Source organism: Apium graveolens, chromosome 7 (genome assembly GCF_009905375.1).
Source record: "Apium graveolens cultivar Ventura chromosome 7, ASM990537v1, whole genome shotgun sequence".
Taxonomy (NCBI): domain Eukaryota; kingdom Viridiplantae; phylum Streptophyta; class Magnoliopsida; order Apiales; family Apiaceae; genus Apium; species Apium graveolens.
Window position 1 is genome coordinate 208,303,458 of NC_133653.1, and position 7,837 is coordinate 208,311,294.

General features: G+C 36.4%; 1 non-coding gene across 1 annotated transcript; it reads right to left on the bottom strand.

The window, feature by feature from the left end:
• Window positions 1–7,385: 7,385 nt before the first annotated feature.
• LOC141676250 (small nucleolar RNA R71) lies at window positions 7,386–7,492 on the bottom strand. The gene has a single exon (XR_012556849.1). It is a non-coding gene; the product is annotated as a small nucleolar RNA R71 (small nucleolar RNA).
• Between the last annotated feature and the right edge of the window lie 345 nt (window positions 7,493–7,837).

The following is a 7,837-nucleotide window of genomic DNA, read 5'->3' on the forward strand; positions in this document are numbered from 1 at the left end:
TTTGCAGCATGTTCTCTAATAAAATGGTACCTTACATCAATGTGCTTTGTCCTAGAGTGATTAACTGGATTAGCCACAATAGATATAAGACTAGTATTGTCACACATACTTGAAATTTTGTGTAACACTAGGCCATAGTCCATTAGTTGATTTCTAATCCAAAGCACTTAAGCACAACAACTTCCAGCAGCTATGTATTCTGCTTCAGCTGTGGAAGTTGACACATATTGTTATTTCTTCTATGCCAGGATACAAGTCTTTTTCCAAGAAACTGACAGCTTCCACTAGTACTCTTTCTGTCCACCCCGCATCCAGCAGAATCTGTATTTGTGTATCCAACAGCTTCAAAACCAGTTCCCTTAGGATACCATAATCCCAAGTTAGGAGTCCCCTTCTAATATCTGAAAATTCTCTTAACAACCATCAAATGAGATTCTTTTGGATTGGCCTGAAATCTTGCACATAGACATGTTGCAAAAATGATCTCTGGTCTACTTGTAGTTAAGTAAAGCAATGATCCAATCATTCCTTTATAGCTTGAAATATCTACACTTTTGCCTTTTCTATCTTCATCCAACTTTGTTGCTGTAGACATAGGTGTGGAAGCAAGTGAACAATCAACCATACCAAACTTCTTCAATAAATCTTTGACATACTTAGTTTGGCTGATGAAGATTTCATCACTTCTTTGACTAACTTGAAGTCCAAGAAAGTAACTTTATTCCCCCATCATGCTCATTTCATAGTCACTCTGTATAAGCTTATAAAATCTTTGGCAAAGCTTTTCATTTGTAGAACCAAAGATAATATCATCCACATAGATCTGAACTAGGATCATGTCATCACCATGGTTTTTGTAGAAGAGAGTCTTGTCTATGGTACCTCTCGTAAAACTATATTTAAGTAAGAATTCTGACAATGTATCATACCAAGTTCTAGGTGCCTGCTTTAGTCCATATAGAGCCTTGAACAACTTATACACAAAATTTGGAAATTTTGGATCTTTAAAGCCAAGTGGCTGTTGCACATAAACTTCTTCTTTTAACTCACCATTTAGGAAGACACTTTTAACATCCATTTGATACACTTTGAAATTTGAATGTGCAGTAAATGCTAGAAAATATCTTATTGCTTAAAGTCTTGCAACTGGAGCAAAAGTTTCATCATAATCAATTCCTTCTTCATGTGAGAGCCTTTTGCAACCAACCTTACTTTGTTTCTGGTAACTATACCATTTTCATCCATCTTGTTCCTGAACACCCATTTTGTTCAATTACACTTCTATTTTTTGGTGCAGGAACCAGCTCCCAAAATTTATTTCTTTCAAACTGATTAAGCTCCTCTTGCATAGCAGATATGCAATCAGGATCCATTGGAGCTTTTTCAATTTTCTTGGGCTCTACTTGAGACAAAAAGGATGCATGTAGGCACACATTAGTAGTTGCACTTCTAGTCCTTACACCAGTATTTGGATTACCAATTATTGCATTTGGATTACGACTTCTATCCTATTTTATGGTGTGAGTTTGTTGACTGGTGCCTTCATCATTTTTTTATTATTGGTATGATTGGTAGAACCTTTTTCTCTTTCTCCCCTTGAGTTTGTGCTATCAAAATCAGGTGTTTGAGATGAGCTTCCATTTCCATGATTTTTCTGTTCAGTAGACTCTTCATTCATAATTTGTTGTGCATTGACTTCACCTTCTTCATCAGAATCACTGTTAATGTTGAGATTATCAAATGCAAGGGCTTCAGCTTCATTATCATCAAGGCATTCCAAGCCTGGACATTTGTCATCATCAAAAGTCACATCTGTGCTCTCCATGATTTTCTTTTGATCAATTACATAATCCTTGTAGGCTGTTCTCTCCAATGAATATCCCAGAAAAATTTCTTCAAAAACCTTTGTGTCAAATTTTCCCACATATTCAGAGTTGTCTTTTAAAATATAACACTAGCTTCCAAACACATGATGATGCTTTACAGTAGGCTTTATTTTAGACATGATTAAGTAGGGTGATTTTCGATGTATCTTGCTGATGAGATATCTATTGTGAGTGTAGCATGCAGTATTAACAGCTTCTTCCCAAAAACTAGTTGGCAACTTGGCATCTTGCAGCATTGTCCTTGCAGCTTCTACTAATGTTCCGTTCTTTCTACATTTTGTTAAAGTGTTCTAGCAGCAGAAAATTCTTGAACAATGCCTTTGCTTTTGCAGAATTCACTCAATATAGCATTTCTGAATTCTGTCCCATTATCACTTCTCAATCTTTTCACACAGTTTTGATCTTCAGCCTATTTTTCTATCTTCTTTATGTGCTCAATTATGTTGTGTGAAGTTTCATCCTTAGAATGCATAAATTCTATCCAAGTATATCTTGAGAAATCATCCACCATCACAAATGCATATTTGTTCCTTGAAATTGATAAGACATTTACTGGCCCAAACAAGTCCATGTGAATAAGTTGCAATGGTGCACTTATGGAATTCACAGTTTTTGACTTGTGACTTGATCTTTTCATTTTTCCTTTCTGAAAGGCTTCACAAACTTCAATTTGAGCAAACTCTAATTTTGGCATGTCTCTCACCAACTCTTTCTTGACCAAAGTGTTGATTTCCTTGTAGTTTAGATGTGAGAGTTTCTTATGCCATAACTTGTTTTGCTCTGTGGATGCCTTGGTGTAGAAGTAACAAATTCCATCCTTATTTGTTGAGTCCAAGTCTGCAATAAACAAGCTTCATTTCCTTGCTCCTTTTAGAGCAACTTCATTGGTTTTCTTGCTGATGAAGATGCATTCATCTTAGTCAAATATAACTTTAAAACCCTTGTCTGCAAACTGGCTAACACTGAGAAGATTTACTTCAAGAACATCTACCAATGCTACATCATTAATGACAACATTTCCAGAAATAATCTTGCCATATCCCATTGTGAATCCTTTGTTGTTGTCTCCAAAGGTCACCAAAGGGCCAGCCTTTTCCTCAAATTATGATAGCAGGGCCTTATCACCTGTCATATGCCTGGAGCATCTACTGTCTATGATCCATATGACCTTCTTCATTTTGCCCTGCACATAATGAGTTTTAAGTGTGTTTAGCAACTCAAACAATGTTAGGTACTTTTTTCTTGTTAAATGATTTAACAGAAGTAGATTTAGAAGTTTCAGAAAGAATAGTGTTCATAGATGTTTGTGCATTCTCCCCTGTAGCTGTAGATCCAATACTAACTTCTTTAAGATCTACTCTCAGCTTGTGGCAACTTTTCATTACTTTTAAATTACAGGGAATGCAGTCAAACTTATCACAGAATGAATAGGGATCATTTGCCTTGGCTTCATTATACTTGCAGGCTCCCTCAACTGACTTGTTAACCATCTTTTTACAAAGATAGGTTAGGTGATTTACAGAGCCACACCTTTCACATTTCTTTCTTGGAGCATCTGCAACATAAACAAAGTTATTGCTTTTGTTTATTCTAATTTTCCCATTCCTATTCTTCTTCTTCTTTCTTGCATCTTTAGTTTTTATTTCCTTGACAGGTGTCTTGGAGTCTTGATTATCCATGAACTTCATTTTAACCTCAGTAACAGGAGAGCTTTCTTCACTTATCTTAGCAGCATCTTCATCTGCTAGCTCCTGTTTGATTATTAACTCATTTTCACTGAAGTTAATTTCTCCAGCCTTGAACACAGGTGACTTTACTTTTCTCATAATTACTAGGACATTTTCACTAGAAATGCTCTTATCTTTGTCATCTACAACTTTCTTTTTGCTATTCAAGGCCTCATAATCAAATCCAATGGCTATGTTAGCACATGGTTTATTTTTCTCATGGTATAATCCAACCAACTCAGATGCATTCTTGAAAGACTTCAATTTAACTTCATTTTTCTCTAGCTTCTCCCTTAACACAGCTTCAATCTCATTTGCACACTTAAGCTTGTTTTTCAGGTATGCATTTTATTGTTTAACAGCTTCAAGCTCTACCATCAACAATTCAGCTTCTTGTTTCTCATTTTAAAGCTTCTCATTTATCTTTGTCAGTCTGCTAACTTCTTCATTAGTAGCAACCATACTTGTGTGAATGTGAAACATTTCTGTGCTCATCCTTTCAACAGTTTCCCTATATGGGTTCACATTTAAGTAAATGGTGGTAAAAGTTGGTACCTGCATTTTTGATGAGGATGACTCTCCTGGCTCCAAGGCCATTAATGCATAATATCCAACTTCCTCATCTTCATCATTATTAGAATCATCCCAACTTTTACCCTCTACAGTATAAGCTTCGCTTTGTTATTTCTTTAGAAGAGCTTCATACGTTGCTTCCAATTCAAAATAAGCTTTGTCTTTATTTGCTTTCTTGGATTTCCTGCATTCTGTAGCAAAATGGCCTAACTCTTTACAGTCAAAGCACTTTATCTTTGATCTGTCAACAGATGCAGTTTTGTAACCATTTTTGCTATTAGATGTGTACTCCCCTTTTCCTTTCCAACTGCTGTCTTTGTTGAATGATTGTCCTTTACCCTTGAAGAATCTTGGCTTCTTTACTCTAATGTTAGAGAATTTTCTTTCTAGGTAGATCATTGATTGATCTAGCTCATCAAGTTCATCCAGGTTGTAGAACTCTCTTCTTCCAATTCCAGTATAACTTGTTCCTGTGAATCATTATTTCTTTGCTCACTTGTTGAGGCAACTGAAGTCTGGAATCTTGGCTCATCATTAGAGGTCTGGATTTCATTGACAATTAGAGCACTTGAACCATCTATAACATGCCCTTGACCAGCTCTTAATGATTTTCTTTAAATCATTTCTAGTTCATATATTTTTAAGATTCCATATAGAACTTCCAGAGTTATTCTGCTCAAGTCTCCCTCTTCTCCGATTGCTGAGATTTTCTGTTCCAAATGATCAGGGAGAGTGACAAAAACTTCAAGTTCACTTCTTCAGCTTCATAATATTTATCATGAAGCTGCAAGTCATTAATTAGCTTGTTAAACCTTTCAAACACATCAGTAATGCTTTCCTTTAGCTTAGCCTAAAACCCTCATATTGTGAAATAAGTATCCTTCTTTGATTGGACCTAACTTCCTCAATTCTTTCACATAATATCTCTATCTTTTCCAAGATCTGTTTTGCAGTGTCATAATTGATAATGTTGTTGTACATTATATTGTCTAGTGACTCTATTAAGATCAACTGTAAGCTACTATCTAGGGAAACTTTCTCTTTCTCAGAGGCTCACTGTATTATGAAGGATCTTTAGGAGCATAATGAGCTGGGATGACCATATCTCCATATATAGTTTCCTCAACTCTCACCATAAGAGTGAATGACCCATTCTTGAGAATATTGATGTGAAGTGGTGATAAGTGGATTTTATACCCACTTGGAACGCTTTATTACAAGCTTAAATTGGTGTTTTGGACTCAAGTTGTTGGTATTTTGATATGTTTTTGTGTTATTGCATTTCAGGTATCAGTTAAATAAAGAAAAGAGCTTTTAAAGGAAAAATGATGAAAAGTGATCAGATTTGGAAGCCAAGGCCATTTTCAAGTTGTAGAGAATCTTGTAAGCTTCGTGTGGACAGTTGAATCGCCTAATTCTGATGAGTAGAACTCAAGTTATGCCCAAAATAAGATTCATCAGAATTTTCCAGAAAGGCTGTCCGCTGCCGCGTCAGAAGTGCACGTGGCCGCCTGCTGACACGCAGCCGCCTCCGACCCACACGCGACCGCGTGCTGATGCGCGACTGACTTTGCTGATTTCGCTGAAAAAGCCTTTTTTGAGTAGAATTTGACGATTTTAAAGGTCCGGGTCCAATATGGGCTTATATATACTTAAAAAAAGGGTTTTCATCATCCGGGAAGATTGGGATACCAAGGAGAAAACCTAGAAGCACAAAACAACTCCGAAAAAGAAGATATTATTTTCAACTTGTGATTCTTTAAATTAGTTGTAACTTTGGATGCTCGTTTTCGTTCTTGTTGAACCTAAATCTCGTTTATTCGTACTTTAATTATTATTTAGTTTATTAAGACCTTGTTTTATACCATGCTTTCATTGGAACCCATGGTGACGATGAGTTCGATTATGAACTAATCGTTGTCATGGGGTTTTAGCGGATTTACTTATAGATTTCAATAGTTAATTGTTTTGATATCTTTGTGTGTGGTGATTGTATGATATCCTAGTATTGGTTGTGCTTATTCGTCTTATGTGCGTAGCTAACATATAAGATAGCGTGTTAATCTCTATTGAAGCGACAGTGAATATAGAGATTTAGAACTTGCCATGCTAGCATATATTCATGTATTTGTTATCCATGATTCGTAGGTAATTTTAACCATCTTACTTACCCTATGTAATCACGATAGATAAATTGCGCATTAAACCGTTATATTTTCAATTCTTATAGACATATAAGGACTAAGCATAATTGGTGTCTATTCAACTTCTATCTCTTTTATGGATGCTTGGTAGTAGGGTATTCGTACAATGAAAGTTGGCGTTTACTAGTTTCGTGTTATCTGATTAGTGTCATCACCATTACATGCTAAGGTTAAGAACAATAAGGCTATTGAATGAAGTGTTTAATGAAGTTAGAATCCCATGTTTGTCATATATAGTAATTCAACCTCAATTCTCTTAGTTAATGTTATTTAGTATAATCTCTTAGTTTAATAAAAAACCAATTTGTTATTTGTCTTAGCATTGAGCGATAACCATACATTGTTGCATAGGTGCATAAATTGAACTTAACCTAAATCAGTCTCTGTGGGAACGAATCTGATTTATATCTTATACTACTTGTGAACGCGTATGCTTGTGTGAATATTAGCGCGTGTTTTCGCCCTAACAAGTTTTTGGCGCCACTGCAGGGGACTCGGTGTTAATTTTTAGTTTATGTGATTGTCATCAGTGGTCATTAAAGTTCACTGACTCAGATTCTTTTACTTTCACGGTTTATTTGTTTGTGTTTCAGGTACTCATTACAATGGGAGATCCAGCAGCACAAATGGAAGCCTTGATGGATTTTTCTCAACCCAAGATCAATGACATTCAATATAGCATTGTCCGACCAGCTATCACAACTAATACCTTTGAGATCAAGCCTGACATAATTCAATGGGTGCATAATTCAATCCAGTTTGGGGGTTCTCCAACTGAAGATCCCAATATGCACATTAGGGATTTCATTGAGATCTGCGACACCTTCCAGTTCAACGGTGTTTCTGAAGATGCTGTGAAGCTGAGACTGTTCCCATTCTCTCTGAGGGACAAGGCTAAGAGCTGGTTACACTCTCTACCAGCTAGTTCGATTACTGCTTGGGAAGATCTTGCTCAGAAGTTTCTTACTAAATTCTTCCCTATGGCAAAGATTGCTGCACTCAGGAATGCTATTACTCAATTTGTGCAGTAAATGGGAGAATCGCTATGTGAAGCTTGGGAGCGCTACAAGGAGATGCTTAGGAAGTGTCCACATCATGGAATGCCTGATTGTATGATCATCAATTGTTTTTATAATGGGTTGGGAGCACAGTCCAGACCCATGCTCGATGCAATATCAGGCGAAACATTATGGGTAAAGAGTTATGAGGAAACTTATGATCTAATTGAACTGATGGCTGCTAATGAATATCAGTATCCAGCCCAGAAATTACCACAGAGAAAGGTAGTAGGAGTTCTTGAGGCGGATACAACTATGGCTATCGCTGATCAACTAAAGGAGTTGTCTATGAAGATCGATTCTCTGGCTAACTTGAGTGTTAATCAGATAACCAGTGTTTGTGAGCTATGTGCGAGTTCTCATGCGATAGAGCAATACGCTATATCTAG